This window comes from Armigeres subalbatus, chromosome 1, assembly GCF_024139115.2.
Source record: "Armigeres subalbatus isolate Guangzhou_Male chromosome 1, GZ_Asu_2, whole genome shotgun sequence".
In the NCBI taxonomy this organism is placed as follows: domain Eukaryota; kingdom Metazoa; phylum Arthropoda; class Insecta; order Diptera; family Culicidae; genus Armigeres; species Armigeres subalbatus.
In genome coordinates, this window is record NC_085139.1 from 212,795,991 (window position 1) to 212,823,511 (window position 27,521).

The window sequence follows — 27,521 nt, forward strand, 5'->3', positions numbered from 1 at the left end:
AGTTCTATATGGTCGAGGTTTAGCCAAACCGCGCTTGACTGACTTGTGGTATTTTGTTCACAAAAAGAAAATGGAAATCATTTTATATGAATTCATACGGAAATTTGTTGAAGGATACCCACAGTTATATGGTGGATATCCCATCCGATACTACTTGAGATCAATTGAATCTGGTAACCAAAAGTTCGGGCGGAAAAATGAATAGTTTTTACTTGTCGCTTGGTGCGATTTAGCAGAATCCCGGCCATATGTCAGTTCCGCTATTTTGCTCTATTATTGCTTTACGACAGCTAAATTAACTCATTAGGAGCTTTAGTGAACACCTCCTTTTCCTCTGTACATTCTAATGAAATTTTTTTCTGGAAATTCGAATTTATTACTCCTGGAAATTCAAATGTTTTCCTCAGGAAATTTGAATGAACTTCCCCTGTAAATTCGAATTGATTTTCTCTGGAAATTCGAACTATATTTTTTCCCCTGGAAATTCGAATGAATTTCCCCTGGAAATTCGAATGAATTTCCCAAGGAAATTCGAATGAGTTTCCCAAGGAAATTCGAATTAATTTCCCAAGGAAATTCGAATGAATTTCTCCTGGAAATTCGAATGAATTTCCCCTGGAAATTCAAATGAATTTCCCCTGGAAATTCAAATGATTTATTTATAATCAGACTAAGGCCGGAGTGGCCTGTGCTGCACATAAAAGACTTCTCCATTCAGCTCGGTCCACCGCTGCACTTCGCCAACCACGCAGTCTGCGGAGGGTCCGCAAGTCGTCCTCCACCTGATCGATCCACCTTGCCCGCTGTGCACCTCGCCTTCTTGTTGCCGTCGGATCGTTGTCGAGAATAATTTTCACCGGATTACTGTCCGACATTCTGGCTACGTGCCCGGCCCACCACAGTCTTCCGATTTTCGCGGTGTGCGCCTCCTCCACGTACCATCCGCCATCTGCACCCCACCATAGATGGTACGCAACACTTTCCTTTCGAAAACTCCCAGTGCGCGTTGGTCCTCCACGAGCATCGTCCAGGTCTCGTGTCCGTAGAGAACTACCGGTCTTATAAGCGTTTTGTAGATAGTCAGTTTGGTACGGCGGCGAACTCTATTCGATCGGAGCGTCTTGCGGAGTCCAAAGAACGTACGATTTCCAGCCACTATGCGTCTCCGAATTTCTCTGCTGGTATCGTTATCGGCGGTCACCAGTGAGCCCAAGTACACGAATTCTTCAACCACCTCGATTTCGTCACCACCGATAGAAACTCGTGGTGGGTGGCTCACATTGACCTCTCTTGAGCCTCTTCCTATCATGTACTTCGTCTTCGACGTGTTGATGACTATTCCAATCCGTTTAGCTTCGCTTTTCAGTCTGATGTAGGCTTCCTTCATCCTCTCAAAGTTACGTGCATGATATCAATGTCGTCGGCGAAACCAAATAACTGGACGGACTTCGAGAAACTCGTACCACTCGTGTCAATCCCTGCCCTTCGTATTACTCCCTCCAAAGCGATGTTGAATAGCAGACACGAAAGACCATCACCTTGCCGTAACCCTCTACGGGTTTCGAAGGGGCTCGAGAATGCCCCTGAAACTCGAACTACGCACATCACCCGATCCATCGTCGCCTTGATCAACCGTATCAGTTTATCCGGAAATCCGTTTTCGTGCATTAGCTGCCATAGCTGGTCCCGATCGATTGTATGATATGCGGCTTTGAAGTCGATAAATAGATGATGTGTGGGCACGTTGTATTCGCGGCATTTCTGCAATACCTGACGTATGGCGAACACCTGGTCTGTGGTAGAGCGTTCGCCCATAAATCCCGCCTGGTACTGCCCCACGAACTCCCTTGCAATTGGTGTTAGTCGACGGCATAAAATTTGGGAGAGTACCTTGTAGGCGGCGTTCAGCAATGTAATTGCGCGGTAGTTGCTTCAATCCAGCTTATCGCCCTTTTTGTAGATGGGACACACGACACCTTCCATCCACTCCTGCGGCAGAACCTCATCCTCCCAAACCTTGGTAATCACCCAGTGCAGTGCAGTGTCGAATTCAACATCGCACTGCGGTAAGTGCGTACGTTCGTGATGTCGGAGAAGAATTTACCGTCGATTAGAACGTGGTCGATTTGGTTTTCCGTTTCTTGGTTAGGTGATTTCCATGTGGCCTTGTGGATATTCTTGCGGGGAAAGAAAGTGCTTCGATCTACCATTCCGCGAGGGCTGTAAAGTTTATGCATCGTTGGCCGTTGTCGTTCGTTACGGTATGCAGACTATCCGGTCCGATGTCCGGTCTATACATTTCCTCCCTTCCTACCTGAGCGTTCATGTCACCGATGACGATTTTGACGTCCCGCAGTGGGCATCCATCGTATGTCTGGTCCAGCTGCGCATAGAACGCTTCTTTCTCGTCGTCAGATCTCCCTTCGTGTGGGCAGTGCACGTTGATGATGCTATAGTTGAAGAAACGGCCTTTTATCCTCAGCTTGCACATCCTTGCGTTGATTGGATGCCACCCAATCACGCGTTGGCGCATCTTTCCCAGCTCTATGAAGCCGGTTCCCAGCTCGTTGGTGGTGCCACAGCTTTGGTAGAAGGTACAATCTGCCGATGCCCGCTTTTCCGCACTTTCTGTCCTGTCCAGCAGATTTCCTGCAGCGCTACGACATCGAAGTTGCGGGGATGTAATTCATCGTAGATTATCCTGTCGCAACCTGCGAAGCCTAGCGACTTGCAGTTCCATGTTCCAAGCTTCCAATCGTGATCCTTTATTCGACGCCTAGGTCGTTGCCGATTGTATCGAGTCGTATTATCTTCTATGTCGTTCGTAATAGTTGTTTTTAAAGGCGGCTTATTGGGCCTGCGCAAACCTCCTGTCTCGTCGGAGGGCCGTCGTGTCAGGGCTGTTTAACGTCCCACCTAACACCAGGACTTGGGCTTGTGCGCTTTGAGCGGCACACGGTCGCTTTGGCGGAGCCTTCTTGCGGATACATGCAGCTTTTTATAGAGGTTTAACAGGGCCCACTGTCAAACCCCACCACATCCTAGGCAGGCGCCACAACTCGCTGATGGCCTGGGGAGGGATCGTCAAGCCCTTGGACATAGTCCCTGCTGCCCCCCTGCTTTCCCCTGGAAATTCGAATGAATTTCCCCTGGAAATTCGAATGAATCTCCCCTGGAAATTCGAATGAATTTCCCTGAAATTGAATGAATTTCCTGAAATTGAATGAATTTCCTGAATTGAATGAATTTCTGAAATTGAATGAATTTCCCTGAAATTGAATGAATTTCCCTGAAATTGAATGAATTTCCCTGAAATTGAATGAATTTTCCTGAAATTGGAAATGAATTTCCCTGAAATTAGAATGAATTTCCTGAAATTCGAATGAATTTCCCTGGAAATTGAAATGAATTTCCTTGGAAATTCGAATGAGTTTCCTGGAAATTGAATGAATTTCCCTGGAAATTCGAATGAATTTCCTCTGGATATTCGAATGAACTTCCTCTGGATATTCGAAATGAATTTCCTAGAATTGAAATGAATTTCCCTGAAATTGAATGAATTTCCTGGAAATTGGAATGAATTTCCCTGAAATTGAATGAATTTCCTGAATTGAATGAATTTCCTGAAATTGAATGAATTTCCCTGAAATTCGAATGAATTTCCTGAATTGGAATGAATTTCCCTGAATTGAATGAATTTCCCTGAAATTGGAATGAATTTCCTGGAAATTGAATGAATTTCCTGAAATTGAATGAATTTCCCTGAAATTGAATGAATTTCCCTGGAAATTCGGAAATTTCGAATTGAATGAATTTCCTGAAATTGAATGAATTTCCCTGGAAATTCGAATGAATTTCCTGAATTTCGAAATTCGAATGACTTTCCCTGAATTGAATGAATTTCTGGAAATTGAATGAATTTCCCTGGAAATTGAATGAATTTCCCTGGAAATTGAATGACTTTCCCTGGAAATTGAATGAATTTCCCTGAATTGGAATGAATTTCTCTGAAATTGAAATGAATTTCCTCTGAATTGAATGAATTTCCTCTGAATTGAATGAATTTCCTCTGGAATTGGAATGAATTTCCTCTGAATTCGAATGAATTTCCTGAATTGAATGAATTTCCCTGAAATTGAATGAATTTCCTGAATTGGAATGAATTTCCTGAAATTGAAATGAATTTCCCTGAATTGGAATGAATTTCCTGAATTGAATGAATTTCTGAAATTGAAATGAATTTCCCTGAATTGGAATGAATTTCCCTGAATTGGAAATGAATTTCCTGAATTGAATGAATTTCCTGAAATTGAATGAATTTCCTGAATTGAATGAATTTCCCTGAATTGGAATGAATTTCCTGAAATTGAATGAATTTCCCTGAATTGAAATGAATTTCCCTGAAATTGGAATGAATTTCCTGAATTGAATGAATTTCCTGAATTGGAAATGAATTTCCCTGAATTGAATGAATTTCCTGAATTGAATGAATTTCCCTGAATTCAAATGAATTTCCCTGAATTCAAATGAATTTCCCTGAATTGAATGAATTTCCTGAATTGGAATGAATTTCCCTGAAATTGAATGAATTTCCTGAAATTGAATGAATTTCCCTGAAATTGAATGAATTTCCTGAAATTGAATGAATTTCCTGAATTGAATGAATTTCCTGGAAATTGAAATGAATTTCCTGAAATTGAATGAATTTCCTGAAATTGAATGAATTTCCCCTGAAATTGAATGAATTTCCTGTAATTGATTGAATTTCTGAAATTGAATGAATTTCCCTGAAATTCAGAATAATTTCCCCTGAAATTCGAATGAATTTCTGAATTGGAATGAATTTCCTGGAAATTGAATGAATTTCCCTGAAATTGAATGAATTTCCTGAAATTGAATGAATTTCTGGAAATTGAATGAATTTCCTCTGAAATTGAATGAATTTCCTGAATTCGGAAATTCGAATGACTTTCCCTGAAATTGAATTAATTTCCCTGGAAATTGAATGAATTTCCTGAATTCAAATGAATTTCCCTGAATTCAAATGAATTTCCTGAAATTCAAATGAATTTCCCCTGAATTCAAATGAATTTCCCTGAATTCAAATGAATTTCCTGAAATTGAATGAATTTCCCTGAAATTGAATGAATTTCCCTGAAATTGAAATGAATTTCCTGGAAATTGAATGAATTTCCTCTGAATTGAATGAATTTCCTCTGAAATTGGAATGAATTTCCTCTGAATTGGAATGAATTTCCTCTGAATTGAATGAATTTCCTCTGAATTGGAATGAATTTCCTCTGAATTGAATGAATTTCCTCTGGAATTGGAATGAATTTCCTCTGAAATTGAATGAATTTCCTCTGAAATTGGAATGAATTTCCTCTGAAATTGGAAATGAATTTCCTCTGAAATTGAATGAATTTCCTCTGAAATTGAATGAATTTCCACTGAAATTGGAATGAATTTCCACTGAAATTCGAATGAATTTCCACTGGAAATTGAATGAATTTCCCTGGAATTGAATGAATTTCCCTGAAATTGAAATGAATTTCCCTGAAATTGAATGAATTTCCTGAATTGAATGAATTTCCTGAATTGAATGAATTTCCTGAAATTGGAATGAATTTCCCTGAATTGGAATGAATTTCCCCTGAAATTGAATGAATTTCCCTGAATTGGAAATGAATTTCCCTGAAATTGGAATGAATTTCCTGAAATTGAATGAATTTCCTGAAATTGAATGAATTTCCTGAAATTGAATGAATTTCCCTGAAATTGGAAATGAATTTCCCTGGAATTGGAATGAATTTCCTGGAATTGGAATGAATTTCCCTGAAATTGGAATGAATTTCCCTGAATTGGAAATGAATTTCCTGAATTGGAATGAATTTCCCTGAAATTGAATGAATTTCCTGGAAATTGGAATGACTTTCCCTGGAAATTCGAATGACTTTCCCTGAAATTGGAATGAATTTCCCTGAAATTGAATGAATTTCCTCTGAAATTGAATGAATTTCCTCTGAATTGGAATGAATTTCCTCTGAAATTGAATGAATTTCCTCTGAAATTGAATGAATTTCCTGAAATTGGAATGAATTTCCACTGAAATTGAATGAATTTCCACTGAAATTGAATGAATTTCCTGAAATTGGAAATGAATTTCCCTGAATTGGAATGAATTTCCCTGAATTGGAATGAATTTCCTGAAATTGAATGAATTTCCCTGGAAATTGAAATGAATTTCCTGAAATTGGAATGAATTTCTGAATTGAATGAATTTCCCTGGAAATTGAATGAATTTCCTGAATTGAATGAATTTCCTGGAAATTCGAATGAATTTCCCTGGAAATTGAATGAATTTCCCTGAAATTGAATGAATTTCCTGGAAATTGAATGAATTTCCCTGGAAATTGAATGAATTTCCCTGAAATTGAATGAATTTCCCTGAAATTGAATGAATTTCCCTGAAATTGAATGAATTTCCCTGGAAATTGAATGAATTTCCCTGAAATTGAATGAATTTCCCTGAAATTGAATGAATTTCCTGAAATTGAATGAATTTCCCCTGGAATTTCCCCTGGAAATTTGAATGAATTTCCCCTGGAAATTCGAATGAATTTCCCCTGGAAATTCGGATGCTTAATAAGTATTTTGTTTACTGCGGCAATCAAAGGAGCTGCCGTAATCATACGTCTATTTAGTTGATATTTCAGCCAACGAACTTAAACCGAGATTCGCACAGCAGCGATCGGTGAAAAAATTAAGTGTGAATACACACAATGTGAATAATGCACATACACGCATTCAGAGAAACAAAGGTACACACAGATAGACCGAATGGATTTAAAAATTGATTTTTAATTGACCCTTCAGCCGTTCAGTTCATAATTTTTGTACGAGAAAGGTAATCAACGTTTTGATGATTAGTAATTTGTACCTTTTATGAATAGTTCAATCCGAATAATTTTTATTAAGCTGATTGGCGGCGATCCCAAAACTTCGGAAACGAAACAAAGTCCTAATATATAAACCTATTTTCTCACTTGCGGAAATAATCAGCCGAAAAATTGAAGGCCTATGCCCCATTATGTCCGAAGAATAGCAGAGCGGATAAGTGGATTGCCGCATGCAAGTGCCTGGCTTTACACGTACGGATGATTTTTCGGCACATATGGGGAAGATCGATTTAACCAATTTACATTGTATCGGAGCCGTATGCGAATACGTACGGTGCGGTTCAATCAAAACGCGGGTTCTGGCTGTACTGCTTAATTGAGCTGACCTAGTTTATCGGAAATAGCTCGAATCATCGGCCTAACAAGTGCGGTCCGCACTGAACATGTTTTCCATTTTTGTGTGGTCACGTTTTATGCCATATTGAATGGATGAACACACTTTTTTTTTGCGTCTGTCCCGTTTACTAATGCAGCAATCATTTGTTTATAGCAATTTGTTGAGCTTCGATTGGCTTGGCAATATTTTAACTGCAAGATATAGGCTGATAAAAGCTCTTATAATGTTAAACATATTTCAATGAGAATCGACAAAAAAGTTTATTGAAACTAGTCATTTTCAAACTATGACATTTTCTGACGGTCTCTGACCCTAACGGTTATCGGAACCGCTCCGCTCTCGGAAAACCGTCCTAGAAGCAAAAAATAATAAATCAACGAAAAAGTCAATATTTACGTTTGTGTCTTAGGCAGTTATTACAATACAGATCCCAGAATTATAGAATTCTCCAATTTAGATTTCCATAAAATATCTTCATCTGTCATTCCCATACTAAATTGTGTTCCAAACGAGCAGGAGATATATGTATATGACTCTGGTTGCGCCTATTGGATATTCAAATCAGTTGATCATCTTTATAAGATGTTATAAAGTACAATCGAAAAGTTACCCTACCAATCAAGCGACACTGAAGTGTGCCGAACTACGCTTTGCAAATGAATGATGCACTTGATCAGCTTCGAGATCGAAGTCACGGGTACTCTTCTCAACCTATGAGAGGTGCGTAACGTTGATTGGAATGTGAGAACCAATTCATTCACAATGTGTGTGCTTTACGCAAAAAGCGAACTTCAAAAGCACACCTAAATATTGTATCAATCTGGTTGTGCTTCCTTAACAAATTTGTATATTAAAACCTTAGACGTTGTTCAAGGATGTGTACTAAATTTCCCCCCATATTATTGTGACCACATCTCAGCCTTGTCATCTTTAAACAAAGATTCACCGTCGCTCGCGATTGCGACTTTCACAGTTGCTCAATCTGATCAAGAGCGGTTCCACTTCGTACCAGAGCAGCCAGGGAATAGGAACTGTTGTTAATGCTTTTCTTGGTGCTATCCATTCAAGTCCTATACGAATCGGCAGCAGCACCAAACATGCTGACTCAGAGAGCGCGCGCGCGCCCGAGACATCGACTGTCTATTCGACCAGCAACGGAACAAAGGCGAATGTGTCTTGCGGATTTGCTGAGATCGATCCGTTTGGTGCGCTTACGGCTGCGCGCAACTCTCCTATACGATTTGTTCGGTTGATTTCACTTTCGCTGAGGAACGCGCTTTTGGTTATGTGGGTACCCGTCGCGCTCGACCATCCGTAAATGGCAATTGACCGGTGGCGGTGGTGTTGTTATGGAATTGGATGATGAAGATGGTATTTATGGATAGCGATACAATTGGAATCGGACGAACAGCTGTTTCCGAGATGATACTTTTATAATGCAAATGAGGGTGCTTTGCGCTTCAAACATTTCGGATTTCTTTATATACAGCTTGTCACTTTTAAAGTTTGCTTCTACAAAACCCGAATTGTATCATATGTCTGCCATATTTCCCAATTTGTCAGTCCGCTACACGGGTGCGACTTTCACGCAGATCAAATAACCAAACCGATCCATGTTTGAAAACGGATCTGTGTGATCTATGGTTCATTGCTCGTAGCTCGACCGGCTTTTGTTGACAACTTTCGAAATTCGAGTAGAACTAATCGATCACGCTGGAGTTGTGCGAGTTACTGAGCTGGATGACGAAATTTCACCCCCGCTTCGAAGCGGTTATTCCAAGGTAATGACAGTCCGCCATCCAAGCGAAGCAAAGCCGGCAAATTTCTCCAACATCACACCGGAACACTTGGTTGGTTTAATGGTTGGGAATCTTGACGGCACAGGCACTGTAACCAACTGTTTGCTGATCTGGCTGGGCCGTGTAACTGCTGGTGCAGCGAAGGGAGTAAAACAAATCTCTATACCCGTGGTGCAATTGGATACCTTGATTACCTCTGCTGTGGTAATCGTGGAGCCCAGTCCACTTCTACTGGCGACCATCCGTCGACAACAACAGCGAAAACAAAAACATCAACCGTTTCTTGCTGTTTGTCAAACAAAGTGGATGCATGACAAATTTCTGAGTTGCTGAAACAGTTATTTGATAGCACAAATAATATCACGGTGTAGCTTTTGGGACCGTGAAATAAAGGGTGTCTAGGTTCCATATAGTTGGATTGCGATTCTTTGGATTACTATATCCCAAAGGTGGCAATTGTCCTCAAAGTGAATGCAAAACGTGCCTATGCTTATATCATTCCGTTCCGGAGTTATATCTGTGTTATATTTGATCTGGCTAAAATTTTCAAACCCCTTCTATGTGCCAAAGTGAATAAGGTCGGTTCAGAACACTGTTTGCCTTGATGAGTGCTACGAAGAGGGCCGGTTCCTTGGTAGCAAAATGAACGCTTTCATGGTAGTTTGGATGCTAGAGATGTAGAAAGGAAGTATATTTGGTACAATACGCTAGAAAAAAAAGGTCAGAAAAGGTGAGAAAAGTTGAAAAAACAAAAAGAAGAATCACGAAAAAAATTCAACGATATATGGGATGCAATTCCCCAGCACAAGGTGACTTTTGATTATCTACATTGTACGGTAAGACGGTATAATGTGCCCCACTTGGCCAAAACGCTCCTCTTTGATTTCTAGAAAACTATAACTAATTAAGAGTCAAAATCAGTTGGTACCAATAAATATTTGTAAAACCATCATACTATGTGAAGGTGGAAGTATTTTTGTATTACATAATGAAAATAATAGCAAAATACAAAAAGTTACAGTTTTGATGTAACTTTCAATGTTAGTTTCCTCAACATTCTGGAGCGCCGCTAGCATACTGTCCGCAAAATTTGCACTGGAACACTCAGTTGGACAACAAAATAACTTTTCTCAGGGGTTACTTACTTGATACTTGATGGGCTACAGCTCTTCGATGAACCTACGCCGAATGGAGTATCCTTCTCCACTGGACTCGATCCTGGGCCAATCGCTTCCAGTCGCCCTGAACATTGAGCGCCGTCAGGTCCTCTTCAACAGCAAAACAGCCATCGTGTACGCGGCCTTCCACGAAGCCTGCGGCCTCTTCCGGGTTCTCTACTAAATATTATCTTCGCTTGACGTTCTTCCGGCATACGAACAACGTGACCAGCCCACCGTAGTTTGCCGTGTTGAATAAGCTTAATAATATCCAGCCCTTTATACACCTGGTACAACTCGTGATTCATGCGACGCCGCCAGATACCGTTCTCCTGTTTACCGCCGAGTATTGTCCGCAGCACCTTACGCTCAAACACTCCGAAAGCTCACCGATCAGCCTCCTTTAACGTCCATGTTTCATGGCCGTATAAAGCTACCGGAAGAATCAGAGTAGTACACTCAACCCTCTTTTTACGGCAGTTTTTTATACGTCACTTCGTTTTACGGCCTCCTTTTTACGGCACGTGACGTAAAAAGAATTTGGAACATTATTGACATCCAAAAGTAAGCCTTTAAGAAGGCACTCTTAGAAACCCATAGAACAAAGTATATGCTTTGTATATTCATTATTTGCCTTCAACAATTGTTCCGTTCTAGGTCATCCAAGAATTTCCTGTAGTCTACACGCGTAACCATGGACCTGAGGTCTACAAGCATAGCGAAAGAGCTGTTATCTCTTGTAAAAAATGGTTTATACTCTATTTGATATATTAAACCAAATTCCGTTCCAGGTCATACAAGAATTCACTGGAATAAAGGTCTTGAGGTCTACCCGCGTAACCGATGGGCTGTTATCTTTTTTTTAAAACAGTTCATGCTCCATATGATCTATTAAACCAAACTCAATATGCCTTAGACAGCCACTCCTTTCCTGGTTATCCAAGAATTCCCTAGACTCCTCAGCCGCGGATTCATCCCAAATATGTCCTTCGAGTATTTGTCTTTCACTTACGTTTAAAATGTAGGCATATGAGTTGTTCTAAGATCTCCAAATTGTCCTGGAGTTTGAATCAAATGGTCTGCCGAATCAACCGAGGCTTCCATGATGTCCCCAGCTGCGGTATCAACCCAATTATGTCCTCCGAGTATTTGTCTTTCACTTGCGTCTCAGATGTAGGCATATGAATTGTTCTAAAATCTCCAATTTGTCCTGGAGTTTGAATCAAATGCTGACTGGGGCTTAATCACCGTGGAAACTTATTTGTTGTTTTAATTGGCTTTTTTCGGTGTAACGAAAAAAGCCAATTAAAACAACAAATTTGAATCAAATGGTCTACCAAATCAACCAAGTCTTCCATGATGTATCCAGCCACGGTAACCACCCAGTTATGTCCTCCAAATATTTGTCTTTCGCTCGGGTCTCAAATCCAGGCATATGAGTTGTTCTAAGATCTCCAAATCGTCCTAGAGTTTGAATCAAATGTTCTGCCGAATCAACCAGGGCTTTCATGATGTCCCCAGTCGAAGTATCAACTCAATTATGGCTTCCGAGTATTTGTCTTTCACTTGCGTCTCAAATTCAGATATGTGAGATGTAGTAAGATCTCCAAATCGTCCTGGAGTTTGAATCAAATGGTCTGCCGAATCAACCGAGGCTTCCATGATGTCCATAGCTGCGGTATCAACCCAATTATTTCCTTCAAGTATTTGTCTTTCACTTGCGTCGCAAATGTAGGCATATGAGTTGTTCTAAGATCTCCAAATCGTCCTGGAGTTTGAATCAAATGGTCCACCGAAGCAACCAAGTCTTCCAAGATGTTTCCAGCCACGGTAACCACCCTATTTTCCAATTTTCCACCCAATCCCCAGCCGCGGTAGCAACCCGAGCAGCAAAGTCAGACAAACATCCCTAGGAATGATATGGAAATGCTAATATCATCTTCCAAACTTGGACGCACATGTTCATGATAGAATTAGAGGCGAAAGTATAGAATTGATAGTTCCGTTAGGATACGGCAGGCATGAAGAATGTTTTTTTATAGAAGTCGATTTGAAAGCGAGCGGAGGGCAATACACTAAGGTTTTTTTTTACGTCGCTCCATGTACCGCGTAAAAAAAACCGCGTAAAAAAAAACGCGTTATCTAAAAAAAAACGACGTGAAAAAAAACATATTGGGAGACTTAGAAAATTTTATAAGTTGGTGCCTACTGGGGACTTTTTTTTATGCCGGTGCCTACTGGGGACTTAGCAAATTTTAAATTGAGACTTATAATGGACGGGGCTTCTTCCTATTTGTTCGCTAGGTGTTGTTTGTAGGTCATAGCATGCTAGTATGGATCGTGTTATGGTACATGAGTCTTGAGATATGAAACCAGGAATGTGTTCCGATCTATGCTCAAACTCATCCAAGAATCTCCTGAAATAAGGCCTTGAGATCTATAACGATCTGTCCTCTTGTCTCAAATATGGTACATGCTCTGTGTGACTCATAGAATAGAATGTGTTCAAAGCATAAGTTCTTGATCATCCAAAAATTTCCGAAGCAAGGCCTTTGGATCTATACGCGAAACGAAAGATCTATCAGCCTGTTTTAAACATGGTACATGCTCTGTATGACTCATAGAATAGATTGTGCTCAAAGCACAAGTTCTTGGTCATCCAAAAAATTTCCGAAGTAAGACCTTAAGATCAACACGCGTAACCAAAGATCTGTCCGCCTGTTTCAAATATGCCACGTGCTCTGTGTGACTCATAGAATAGATTGTGTTTAGAGCATAAGTTCTGGGTCATCCAAAAAATTTCCGAAGTAAGGCCTTTAGATCTATACGCGTAACCAAAGATCTATCAGCCTTTTTCAAATATGGTACATGCACTGTGTGACTCATAGAATATATTGTGTTCAAAGCCTAAGTTATTGGTCATCCAAAAAAATCCCGAAGTAAGGCCTTTAGATCTACACGCGTAACCAAAGATCTGTCCGCCTGTTTCAAATATGGTACATGCTCTGTGTGACTCATAGAATAGATTGTGTTCAGCGCATAAGTTCTGGGTCATCCAAAAAATTTTCCGAAGTAAGGCCTTTAGATCTATACGCGTAAGCTAAGATCTATCAGCCTGTTTCAAATATGGTACATGCTCTGAGTGACTCATAGAAAAGATTGTAAGCCAAAGTTTTTGGTCTTAAAAAAAAAATACCGAAGCAAGGCGTTTAGATCTACACGCGAAACCAAAGATCTGTCCGCCTGTTTCAAATATGGTACATGCTCTTAGTGGTGCAGTATTAGCTTTATTATCAGCATTAGCATTAGTATTGAGCAATTCGGACAAATTCGTAGGTGGTACAAGCCTGGACTATTGTATAAGAGTAGCATTTTCACATTCATCCGTTACCACAGATATTGATTTGAAACCACACAGAGCAGGTATCATATTTGAAAGAAAGCCGATAGATCTTTCACGCAGAAAAAACTACGTTAAAAACAAACATATTCTAGGTAAATCCAAACATAAATTCAGTTTGTTCTGGCATCAAAAATAAATCTGTTTGGAACAAACATATTGTTGCATTTGAAGCGAACAAAAACTTTTTATTGAATCAAATGTGCGTTTTAAGTTGTTTTAACCAGCTAAATGTTTGAAGCAAACATAGATATTATTGTTTTGGTTCGACCCCTTATAATATTTTCTTATTAATTCTACCAATTTTCATATTCCGGTAGCATTTGACTACCAGATTTCACAATTCCAAACGTTCATATTTTATTTACTTACCTTTCTGTACCTGAAAAACATCCCTATCATCAATTTGGAAGCAAGAAAACATATGCTTCTACTTTTACTCCTGCTCCTCTGCTGACTTCCGATCGGATCCGATCCGAACTCGAGTTTTTGTTTACTTTTGCAAGAGCGAGCGAGGGGCTGTCCACTAGTGTATGTATAAAACAAACAGGAATTTAATTTGGTTTTAAAATAAATATGTTTGATTCAAACATATTACCATTTTGGAAATAAACATGTATATTTTTGAAGCAAATGGATGAAATTTGTATCCGTGTTGGTTACTCGTGTAGATGTAAAGGGCTTACTTTGGAACTTTTTTGGATGACCAAGACCTTATGTTTTGAACACAGTCTATTCTATGAACCACGAAGAGCATGTACCATATATAAAACAGGCTGATAGATCTTTGGTTACGCGTGTAGATCTGAAGGCCTTACTTCAAGGATCTCTTGGATGACCAAGAGCTTATGCTTTGATTACAATCTATCCTATAAGTCACATAGAGCATGCAGCATATTTGAAACAGGCTGATAGATCTTTGGTTACGCGTGTAGATCTAAAGGCCTTACTTCAAGGATCTCTTGGATGACCAAGAACTTAGGCTTTGATTACAATCTATCCTATAAGTCACATAGAGCATGTAGCATATTTGAAACAGGTGGACAAATCTTTGGTTACACGTGTAGATCTGAAGGCCTTACTTCGGAAATTTTCTGGATGACCAAGAACTTATGCTTTGAACACAATCTATTCTATGAATCACACAGAGCATGTACCATGTTTGAAACAGGCTGATAGATCTTTGGTTACGCGTATAGATTTAAAGGCCTTACTTCGGCAATTTTTGTATGACCAATAACTTAGGCTTTGAACACAATTTATTCTATGAGTCACACAGAGCATGTACCATATTTGAAACAGGCTGATAGATCTTTGGTTACGCGTATAGATCTAAAGGCCTTACTTCGGAAATTTTTTCGGATGACCAATAACTTAGGCTTTAAACACAATCTATTCTATGAGTCACACAGAGCATATATCATATTTGAAACAAGAGGATAGATCTTTATAGGTCCTTCTTCTTCTTACTTCTTCTTCTTATTGGCATTACATCCCCACACTGGGACAGAGCCGCCTCGCAGCTTAGTGTTCACTAAGCACTTCCACAGTTATTAACTGCGAGGTTTCTAAGCCAGGTTACCATTTTTGCATTCGTATATCATGAGGCTAGCAGGATGATACTTTTATGCCCAAGGAAGTCGAGACAATTTCCAATCCGAAAATTGCCTAGACCGGCATCGGGAATCGAACCCAGCCACCCTCAGCATGGTCTTGCGCGTCTTAAGGCACGGCTAAGGAGGGCCCTTATAGATCCTTATTAGGCCTTATTTCATAGATCTCAATGCCTTATTTCAGGAGATTCTTGGATGAGTTTGAGCATAGATCGGAACACATTCCTGGTTTCATATCACAAAAACCATGTACCATATCACGATCCATACTAGCGTACTATGACCTACAAACAACACCTAGCGAACAAATAGGAAGACGGGGACGGGGCCATTATAAGTCTCAATTTAAAATTTTCTAAGTCCCCAGTAGGCACCGGCATAAAATGCCGTTGCATTTTAATTCCTAAGTCTAACCTATTGGGGGTTTTTTTACGTCGTTTTTTTTTAAATAACGCGTTTTTTTTACGTCGGTACCGCGTAAAAATATCCGCGTAAAAAAACCGCGCAAAAAAAACCGCGTAAAAAAAACTTCAGTGTATTTGTAATATAGGGTAACGGTACCAATAGTGGAGGTATTAGTAGATCCACAAAAGAAAATATTTTTTAAAAATTGATACTTATGGGAAATTTACAGCTTTAATATCTTAGCTAATAGACAAACTAATAAATTTGCTAATAAAATTGAGATAGATGTCATTTAACATCAACAATTACCAAATATTACTTGCACCACTATGGGTACACTGTTCCTTTAGTGGAGGTAAAAATTAATTTTGGTTCCCATAGTGGTGCTATCCATTGGTTTCTTATGAGACTCGCCACTATTGGTACAGTTGCACCACTATAGGTGCAAGGGAGTCAATTTTGTTAAGGAAAATCATTGTTTTCAATAGTTTTCCAAGCGAAATTTTAGGATAAGTTGCATTTAACAGGATATTTAAAGCACGACGCATCAACTGAAACCATCGTAAAGTGTAAAAATATGATAAATTTCATTAAAACCCCACTACCTCCACTACTGGTGCTACCTCCACTAAGGGTACGGTTACCCTAGCCCTCCGCTCGCTTTCAAATCGACTTCTATAAAAAAACATTTTACATGCCTGCCGTATCATAACGGAACTATCAATTCTATACTTTTGCCTCTAATTCTATCATGAACATGTGCGTCCAAGTTTGGAAGATGATATTAGCATTTCCATATCATTGTAAATCGTTTAACTTCACGTAGAAGTAACACACACGAAATCATTAATTTAGTGTACTACCATTGGTGGGGGCATCCATCAATTCAGCTGTTATTGGTCGATGGTACAGCAGCAGTGCCTTTCCCTGCTTTGTTCTCTCCGAGGCAGCCAAGTTGGTTGCGACGAGACGGACGCAATGAGAAAACAGAACTGTGCAATAAAAATCCTATTCGACTAAATGCTGATGTCATTTTAGAAATTTGGAGACAGTATTCGTCGATAGAAAAATCCTCCCGCACGCGATGGCATATGAGCAAGTCAAACCACCTTCCTTTTGCCAGTGGAGATATATCAGCTTCCACACTGATATTCTTCCCTCCCCCTTCATACGGGAGCTTGGCAGAAGGAAGGTCGTGTGATATATGCCATCACAAATATTGCCCACCGCTCGCTTTCAAATCGACTTCTATAAAAAACATTCTTCATGCCTGCCGTATCCTAACGGAACTATCAATTCTATACTTTCGCCTCTAATTCTATCATGAACATGTGCGTCCAAGTTTGGAAGATGATATTAGCATTTCCATATCATTGTAAATCGTTTAACTTCACGTAGAAGTAACACACACGAAATCATCAAACTGCAGGACAATTAGGAGATCTTACAACAACTCGTATGTCTTGTTTTGAGACGCAAGTGAAAGAAAAATATTTGAGTTGGCTTAGCCTTGGCTTAGGACATCATGAAATCTTTGGTTGATTTGATAGATCATTTGATTTAAGCTCCAGGACAATTTGGAGATCTTAGAACATCTCATATACCTGTATTTTAGACGTTAGTAAAAGACCGATGCTCAGAAGACAAAATTGGGTTGACATCGCGGCTCTGGACATCGTGGAAGCCTTGGTTGATTCTGTAGACCATTTGATTCAAACTCCAGGACAATTTGGAGATCTTAAAACATCTCATATGCCTGGATTTGAGACGTAAGTGAAAGACAAATAATCGGAGGACATAATTGGGAGGAGGACCACGGATGGGACACGATGGAAGCCTTAGTTGATTCATTAGACTATTTGATTCAAACTCCAGGACAATTTGGAGATTTCACAACACCTCATATGTCTTGTTTTGAGACGCAAGTAAAAGACAAATACTCAGAGAACATAATTGAGTTGAAAGCACAGCTTAGGCCATCATGAACGTTTTTTTTATTCGATAGATCATTTGATTTGAACTCCAGGACAATTTGGAGATCTTACTACTTCTCATATACCTGTATTTGAGACGTTAGTAAAAGACTAATACTCAGAAGACAAAATTGAGTCAACACCGCGGCTGGGAGCACCATGGAAGCCTTGGTTGATTCATTAGACCATTTGATTCAAACTTCAGGACAATTTGCAGATCTTAAAACATCTCATACACATGGACTTGAGACGCAAGTGAAAGCTTAATACTCGGAGGGCATGATTGGGATGATACCTTAGCTGAGGACATCGTGCAAGTCTCAGTAGATTCGGTAGACCATTTGATTCAAACTCCAGAACAATTTGGAGATCTTAAAACATCTCATATGCCTGGATTTGAGATGTAAGTGAAAGACAAATAATCGGAGGACGTAATTGGGTTGATACCGCGGCTGGGAGCACCATGGAAGCATTGGTTGATTCATTAGACTATTCGATTCAAACTTCAGGACAATTTGGAGATCTTACAACACCTCATATGTCTTGTTTTGAGACGCAAGTGAAAGACAAATCCTCGGAGGACATAATTGAGTAGATACCACGGCTTAGGACATCATGAATACTTTGGTTGATTCGGTAGACCATTTGATTCAAACTGCAGAACAATTTTGAGATCTTATAACATCTCATATGCCTGGATTTGGAGAGGTCTTACAATACCTCATGAAAGACGCAAGTGAATGTATTTGAAAATTTCCTCACGATCAATAAATTAAGTGAAATACTAGAAATTTCAGCAAAAATTCTTTTCACGTCACATTCGGTTTACGTCCCCCCAATAAGTGGCGTAAAAATAGGGTTGAGTGTATACAGTTTTGTTTTCGTTTGCAGACTACGGGACTTTAGCTGGTTACGAAGTCCGTAATAAGCCCTATTTGCAGCTGCAATACGCCTTTTCACCTCGCGGGTAACATCATTATCGATACACAAATTCTTCTACCACTTCAAATTTTTCACCATCCAGCACTATTTCGCTACCACCACCACTAATGAACCCACGTTGATCGCCAGCGACCATGTACTTCGTTTTGCTGGTATTGATCGTGAGTCCAATCCTCGCTGTCTCCCTCTTAAAAGGCGCAAAAGCCTCTTCCACGGCACGGCGATCAATTCCGATAATATCGATATCGTCCGCAAATCCAAAGTAAGTAAGTATTTTTGCTGGTTCACGAATTTGGGAACGCTTGTTTTGAGTGTTCTGTGAATTAGTGTATCTCTTCAAAATACACGGTCTTCTCCCATTGCCTGAATCCGGGTACACATTTTTCTTTGGCGAAAAATCAACCTTTCATATACGTCGCCGGATTTTTTTCAGTTTGTGTTAAACAATATAGTTACTTTGAAAAGTTACTAAGGGCTGTAGCTTTTCATTGGTGTTTATTTTACTGTTGCATAATGTTGACTTGATAAAAGGTTATGAGCGAAACACGCAACTCTGTCCACCACTGGAGACACTCCCTTACTGTTGAAGTTAATCTTGTTTGTGTGAAGCGAGTATTAATTTGTTAATTGCTTATGGTTGGTTCTGTTTTAATTGAGGAATTTATTAGAATAACAAATCTTAATGTTTAATCGCAAAGCATTACCTAATCTACATCCTTTTGCTTTCTATCTTACAGGTATTTCACTAAGTGAAACATCCATGGAAATCAACATATGTCTGGTTCTACAGTATTCTTCACCATTATTTTGAGTAAGCCATATCCTCTGTTTGAAACCAATTGCTAGTATTGGCGCCCTAGGAATCTTATGAATTTTCATTCTGCTGCCACAGAAATCCGGTTTTGCCAGCACCTAGAAGTGCTGCACCTGTTTTTTCATCACTAACGTCTAGATAGTGGCATTCAACTGAGTTAAAAATGTCGTGCTTTTCATGGCATATAGACGTATTCACCGCTTAGAACTGGATGGCTTAGACTTCTTGCTGAACATATGGCTTGCTGTACTCGAGGTAATCGATATCGTTCGACAATAGTTCGCACTTCATTGGTACAGGTATTGAAGGATGGAAAAAACAAGTGGCTTTGGTACAGAGTGCCAGCTGGTAATTCAATATTTACACATGCAGGCGAAATCCGAAACTGCGATGGAAACATGCCTCTCGTCACTTACAATGCAATCTCATCTAGATGGAAGATTCAGATGGGAAACCGACTGCCGATGGCACTGTTCCAGTGGGTTTCTGTGCCATCCGCGGATCCGAATTATAACTGCAGAAAATGCAAATTAGCCTCAAAGCTGGTTTGTAATTAGTTGGTATTATGTGTGCAGCTACCGAGACGAGCTGAAGCGTATAGATAATTGAAGGGCCTTTCTAGGATTAATAATGGACAATTCTCCCAGCTGTTCTACTTTCGTATTTGGACAAAACTTCAAACTAATTAATGTAAGCAGCTTCATCAAAAGCTTCAGCGGATGATTTAACTCACGACACAAACGAACGAAATTGTATCGGACGATCTTTAATTGAATGTCGAAAATCGTCTATTCAGTTATCGAAATATTCTATAAAATATGATGAACTCTGCCTTAAAAAGATGACTTTTCTATGATAATTATCTGCTATTTCAAACACCTGTGACCGTTGTTCAATGTTGCACATCACCGTGTCTACTGGCACAATGTCATTGTCCTCTTGGGCTGCGCGCTCTGGCAGTCAGTTCCGTCATCTTGGCATTTATCGGACTAGAGCTGAGCTGGTGCCACGCCACAACGAATAATGGAAGCAAAAGTGTGGAAAACACGGCTGATGGTAAATTGTAATAAAATATGAAACTGTTTATGCCGCCCCTTTTGTGTACGGCGACCTCCCGCTCTCCGACCGGGCTGCGGATTATTTCGCATACTTCTCATTTGAGCTTTACACCGTTCTGGGTTAGAGCTCTAATCCGATCCGAGACAGCGAGCGTACTCATAACGTTAATCTCCTATCAGAGGTGTATCAATAAGATTTGTGATAAGGGCCAAGGGGTAAGATTCTGTAAGGATTAAAAAAGAAATTAAACCATAACGCTTTGAACACTAATGTCAGCAAGGTTAAAGAATTCCAAAAGAAAATTCCAGATCATTTTGCGGTGGAATATCTGAAGGAGTTCTGGGCGACAATTTTGAGTAAATTTCTGGGAAAGTTAAAAAGAAATTCTCTATGAATTTTCTTTCAGGAACTCCCGGTAAATGATATTCTTGTTTGCCAAATTAGCAAATTAAATTGTCCTGGAAAATGCAATATTTATTTTATATGAATTTATATTTAGTACTTAAGGGACTAAATAGTACAAGGTACAACAAGGTATTGTATAGCTAGATATTTAACCAAAATGGTATCAATTAGCCTGCACACAGCCCTGAACCGCGCGTCAAAACAATCGTAGCCGGACGGGCGTCTTCCTTCATCGTCGCGTCGAGTGACGTTCGCTGACGGTGTACGTGGTACGTGGAACAAGTTACCGAGATTGCGCGCTTTGCCGCAGCAGTTGGATTCCGTCAACTCTCTGGCATGGGCGTGGGAAAGTGTAACGGTACACTTCTTATTACTTGGGCCACCGGGCTAGGCTGCTACCATTTGCCAGTCAGCACTTTATAAGGTCGGTTTTCCAAGCTTGAAGTCATTCGCGCGGAAGAACAAAGTGCAACACTCGCGCGCGCACTCGGCTCGCGAAGAGCAATTTCGTCAGCGGCGCTCATAACCGCCAAATGAAGAAGAAGCAATTAAGCAAAGCCAAAAGTGGAAGACGACGGCAACGATGACAATATCTGGGGAATCGCTGACCAACGAAAAGCCCGGTTGGAATTGGAATCTGAGGAAATTTGTTTTTCGAAACATTAAAAGTCCTATTATTTTTATTTTTCGATTCATTTTTTGCTGCTTTCGTCAGTTTGGCAGAGAGGTTTTCCCACCACACAAACGGGCTGCCGGACGACGATGGTGATATGGTGGTGGCACAAATCATAAATCATTCATTTCGGGCGCCTAGGGTTCAAGTTCGAGCATCTGACGAATCTGGTTGGTTTGGAATGCTTGGGAAATGAGTGTAAGCTGAGATTTTGTTTTTTTGGACAGCTTCCGACGCTTGTTTTGGACTTTTTTTTATGATTGAAGATAAATGGCAAATTAGTTTTCAAAAATTCGAAATTAGAACACTGAGATAAAAAGGCGGCGATGAAAAATTTTTATGAGCTGGTTGGGTATTTGATTCATTGTTTTCAGCTCGACAGTGTAATTAACCGATTGTATCGTTTTATAAGCAATACAATCGATGTCTTTTTGTTTTGTGTGGATATAAATCCGTAACGCTAAGTGAAGAGGCCACATTCGAGCGGGTGTATTACTGGGTGAAATCTACCATAGTTACATTCCCGTCGAACTCCCTGGAGGATCCAGGAGGATTTGAAATCCGTAGAACATTTTCTCTCTTTAGCCGTGCGGTAAGACGCGCAGCTACAAAGCAAGACCATGATGAGGGTGGCTGGGTTCGATTCCCGGTGCCGGTCTAGACAATTTTCGGAGTGGAAATTATCTCGCCTTCCCGAGGCATAAAATTATCATCGTGCTAGCCTCATGATATACGAATGCAAAAATGGTAAATTGGCTTAGAAACCTCGGAGTTAATAACTGCGGAAGTGCTTAATGAACACTAAGCTGCGAGGTGGCTCTGTCCCAATGTGGGGATGTAATGCCAATAAAAAGAAGAAGAAGAAGAAGAAGAAGAAGAAGAAGAAGAAGAAGAAGAAGAAGAAGAAGAAGAAGAAGAAGAAGAAAAAGAACATTTTCTTCGCACTTCCTGGAACATTCTTGTTGGAATCCCTGGAGAATTTCTTTCAGAATCCCTATAGGTTCCCTTCGGTGTTTTAGGAGGATTCCTTTCGAAATCTCTAGAGTATTTTCCGTCGGAATCTCTGGGACATTCCTGTCAGAATCACTAAAAGGTTCTTATCGAAATCCTTGGAGGATTCCCGTCGGAATTCCTGGAGGAATGCTGCATAATTTTCATTTTATTTTTTCTTTTGAGATAGATAGAATATTTATGAAATTAGAACATTTTTTCATTGCCTACCGGTGGTGGGAACCTGACGGCGATCCGTCACATATTGTCCTTTCATTGTGCGGGACAAAGCTGAACGCTACCACACTTAGATGCAATGGCTTTGGAACAGAAGGTCGAAAGACAAAGGGTCGAAGGACAAAAGGTCGACGGACAAAAGGTCGAAGGGACAAAAGGTTGAATGGACAAAAAGTCGACGGGACAAAACGTCGAAGGGACAAAAAGTCGAAGGGACAAAAGGTCGAATGCAAAAATACAGATATGATCCAATTTTATCACGTTCCGATTTTGTCACGCTCCGATTTCGTCAACAAAATTATTCCGTTTTTATCAACAAGAAAATTCAATAAGTTTTTTAGAGATTTAGCTTTTAAAATAAAATAACTTGTGGTAGTGCCTGGCCAAATGTTGTATTTATAGTATTTCAAGCACTAGCGGTAAAAAAGCCGTAACTAACAAGACAAGATTTCTCTTTACCGACTTCTCCCCATCGAAATAAAAAAGACAAGATGCGGTTTGTTTGCACTTTATTACTTCAGGACGAAGGATTACATTGTTATCTGGCATTCTGATATAACCGAAAAATCATTGAGAAACTTTTTCGGATGTTCTAGGCCGTCCAAACTGTTCTGGAGTACATATCCTCGAATACATTAGGAAATATGTCTACAAACAAAATCTCCTAAGCTGGGATTTATGTCCAAAAATATCTATGTGATCATAAGACATAAATTGATCGAGTTTTAAATAAACGTAAACTATTTCAGGGTGTCCAAAACGCCCTGGAGTTCAGAACATGTGATAAAACTGATCGACCAAGCCTTGAACGACGTATCCGTGCATCGTTGAACATCTTAGCAGGTACATTGAGCCGATAAGATTTCACTCATTATTTTTACACGCAGCTATAGGGCTTTTAGTTTCTCCAAAACATCCTTGAGTTCAAATCAGTTCAGAACATGTGATCTATCCGATCAACCAAGCCCTGGACGATGTATCCATGCATCGTTGAACATCCCAGCAGATCCATTTAGCAGATAGTATTTCACTCATTATTATTACAAGCTACTACAGGCCTTTTCGGTTGTTCAAAACGTCCTTGAGTTCAGAACATGTGATCTAGTTGCTCAACCACGTCCTGAAAGATGTACCTGTGTATCGCTAAATATCCCAGCAAGTCCGTCGAGCCGATAGAATGGTACTTATTACTTTTACAAGCTACTACAGGTCTTTTCTGTTCTCTAAAATGTCCTGGAGCTCCGAACATGTGATCCATCCGTTCAACACAGTCCTAAATGATATATCCGTGCATAACATCACAAACATTCCAGCAGTTCCATCGAGCTGGTAGGATATCACTTAATTCTTTTACAAGCTACAGTGGACCCTCCATGAGTTGATGTTCTAAGATTCGATATCGAATTGTTGGAACAAATGATGCCATACAAAAATATTTTCACGGATACTTTAATAGTCTTTTCGAACAATTTTCCAAGAATTTATGTTCCACATCTCAAAACCGACTTTATTACATCTCTTCAAAACGTCATGAATCTCAGATCATTTCACTACCGAATTTTCAAAACGGCTTTCACCTATCCAATGATCCAACTTATGAATGATGTTAGATATGGTACCCTAGTGAAACCATTTAGCTTATATGACTTCAATCATCACTTGTTCTAGCCATTGCAGGCCTTTACGGTTGGCTAAAATATTCTGGAAGTCGTATTGTTTTATGTCATCCATGTCCGCTAAACGCCTGAACAAAACAGTCCGCAGCTAAATTGCTCGACACATACACCTCCTTAGTTATTGTGCATCTAGTAGATATCTTGATCTTAGCTCAAGATCATTTTGGAGGACTTTGGACATCTTCTTCTTCTTCTTTTGCTATGGCTCTACACTCCAACTGAAACTTGGTCGGCTGTTCAACTTAGTATTCTATTAGCATTTCCTCAGTTATTAATTGAAAGCTTTTCTGTGCCCGCCATTGCATGTATCTTGTGAGTCAAGTACAAAGGGAACGCTATGCCCAGGGAATCTAGAATGTTTCCCAAACGACAATATTCTAGACCGGACAAGATCTAACCGTGAACACCTCGTATTCTAGAAAATTGTGTTTACATTATTCCTATTGGATATATTAAGTTTACGCCAAAGACATTGCAAAAACTTTGATTGATTGTCCTGGTAGATACCTCGAGTTGAACTCGAGAATGTTTTGGAGTACCTTGAACATCTCAAATTCAAGAGAATTGAGTTTGCCTGGTGCGCACGTGCTTATTGAACCATGTTGGGTACATATCAATGTTGAGGACATTGCATGAAGCTTTGGTTGTCCGGTAGATACTTTGGGTTGAACTTAAGAACGTTTCTGAATACCTTGACCATCATTGAGAAAACTGGATTTAAATGATGCGCATGTGTCTATTGGACTGGATTGGGTATATACGATGATGATGACTTTGCATAAGCCTTGATTGAAATTGGTAGATACCGTGGGCTAAATTCGAAAACGTTTTCGAGAAAACTGATCACTGTCTCAACGATCAAGATGACTAAACTTGATTGAGTGTTCAGATTTATTAAACAATGTGGTATAGGATCCAAATATATCAGATTCATCTGCAAGCTGTCAGAAGCAAAATCTTTCAAAGGTTTTGAATATCTAGGTCTTCAGGGTATCTTCAAACTTGACCTCCAATATTTTTCCTGAATAGCCGACATCCTGATGAACATTTTTGCTGAAGAAATTGGGGACCTAGCTCTCTTCGGTAGTTTTTCATAGCCAATCTCAAACGCTGGGCATATATGACCCATCCGTCCAGAAAGGGTTAAGGAGGTCAAATATTTTCAAATTTATTGTTATGTTATCAACGGATTCCACCTTATCTTAAGGGACGTCCACAAATTACGTCAAGCTTTCAGTGGGAAGAGGAGGGTTTCTAAAAGTGTGACTACTCATATCATTTTATTTGGAAATTTCATACAAAAAGTTGGACAATGAATGGAGGAGGGATTGACAATGGTTAATTTTTCGTAACATCATTTCTGTACGTTCCCTTTATGTTACTTGTCAGGAACCTCAACCAGTCACCATTGATGATAAATATATATTTCCTATTTTTTTTTCACTAACCCTCTAGCATGTTCACGTGGTTTATGGACAGTCCTTTAGCATTTAGAAATGTTAGAACCTGAAAACCTCACATTTTACCAGCAATAAATCATGTTTACTAAAATTTCAGCTCAAAAAAATCGTCAAAGAAAATTATTCCGATTTTGTCACTGTTCCGATTTTATCAACTGAAACTCACGGACCGTGTTGATAAAAACGGAACATACTTGTATTAAAAATTTGTAATTCTGAACACATGAAAGAGACAAAATATACGATTTTCAATATTATTCAATCATATTTTCCAGAGATCTCCTTCTTTTTTTCATGGGCAGTTCTTTAATTAATTTACGGTGGGCATGCAGCAGCCACCAGGCGGGCATTGTATGATTTTTATCAGTTCCCGGTACGGTGAAGCTGAATAATTAGTACTCGTTAGATCATGCAGTTGTAACACGTGCCGCTTATGTCAAAAGAAGCGAAATTCTCCATAAACAGAAACACGGCGAGCATTGTGTGGAGTGTGCGAGTACATGTTTGAGTAAAACTCGGTGTTAGTTTTTGTATCTTTATATCAGTGTCGTACAATGAACTATTTCGCCGCTACCCAACGCGACTTCCTATGCATTACCTTTCCAACTGATCCTAATTACCTAATTACCGTTACCAATGTCAAGCATGGAGATACTAGAACACTAACGAAAAAACTTCGGCACGGCACACAGCATAATCATGGTGCATAATGGTTTATAATCGTGGTTGTGCATATGTATATTACATACTGATGGTAGAAGTTTGTGTTAAAATATGAGGGCGTGGGTTTAAATCAAGATTGGGCCGTCGATCTCACGAACAGTCTGTAGATCGGATATCCAAATCGCTCAAAAAGATATTTTGTATTACAATTTGCTTGTCCTTAGATACATTAATTCCATTATAAAATCATATTAAAATGTTGAAAACACAGCCCAATCCTAACCCTTCTTTTTCTTCTTATTGGCATTTCATCCCCCATCGGGAAATTGCCGCCTCGCCGGTTAGCACTTCCACAGCAGCTTATCACGATGTTTCTAATCCGAGTTACCGTTTTTACTTTCGTATATCATGAGGCTAACACGATGATACATTTATGCCCAGTGAAATCGAAAAAACTTCCTATACCGGAGTGGGAACCTTTTGTCCATTTGACCTTTTGTCCCTTCGACCTTTTGTCCCTTCGACCTTGCGTCCTTTCAACCTTTTGTCCTTCGACCTTTTGTCCTTCGACCTTTTGTCCTTCGACCTTTTGTCATAGATTCTTGGACCGTATTTATCTCATTACCACTAAGATTGCTTAACAGTCAAAATAGAGAAAATAGATGAAGGGGCTATAGCACCCCTAGGCATTGGGGCTGTTTACGTCATTGGGCAAGCCCTTGTATAAGGTCTTCGGCAGGGCTGCCAGATGACTTTTTCGTAAATCTGTATTGGCATACGTAAAAAAATCTGTATTGCCTGGATTTGGAGGGAAAATATATATTTTTTTTATAAATTATGCAAAATAGCCATTCTGATGATTGTAATGTGATGCACTTCAGATAACATTTGCATTGGGTTTTTTTAGTCAGGTAAATAAAAGTAGAAATTCCAGAAATTCGTTGGAATAATTTAAAGAG

General features: G+C 39.6%; 1 protein-coding gene across 1 annotated transcript in view; it reads left to right on the forward strand.

Annotated features, from left to right (window-relative positions):
• The first annotated feature begins 19,340 nt into the window (after positions 1–19,340).
• The window catches only part of LOC134205748 (uncharacterized), a 100,549-nt gene continuing 92,368 nt past the window's right edge, over positions 19,341–27,521 (forward strand). The window contains exon 1 of the mRNA XM_062681312.1: positions 19,341–19,396. The gene's annotated coding sequence lies outside the window, so the exon portion shown is untranslated. The remainder of the gene's footprint in view (positions 19,397–27,521) is intronic.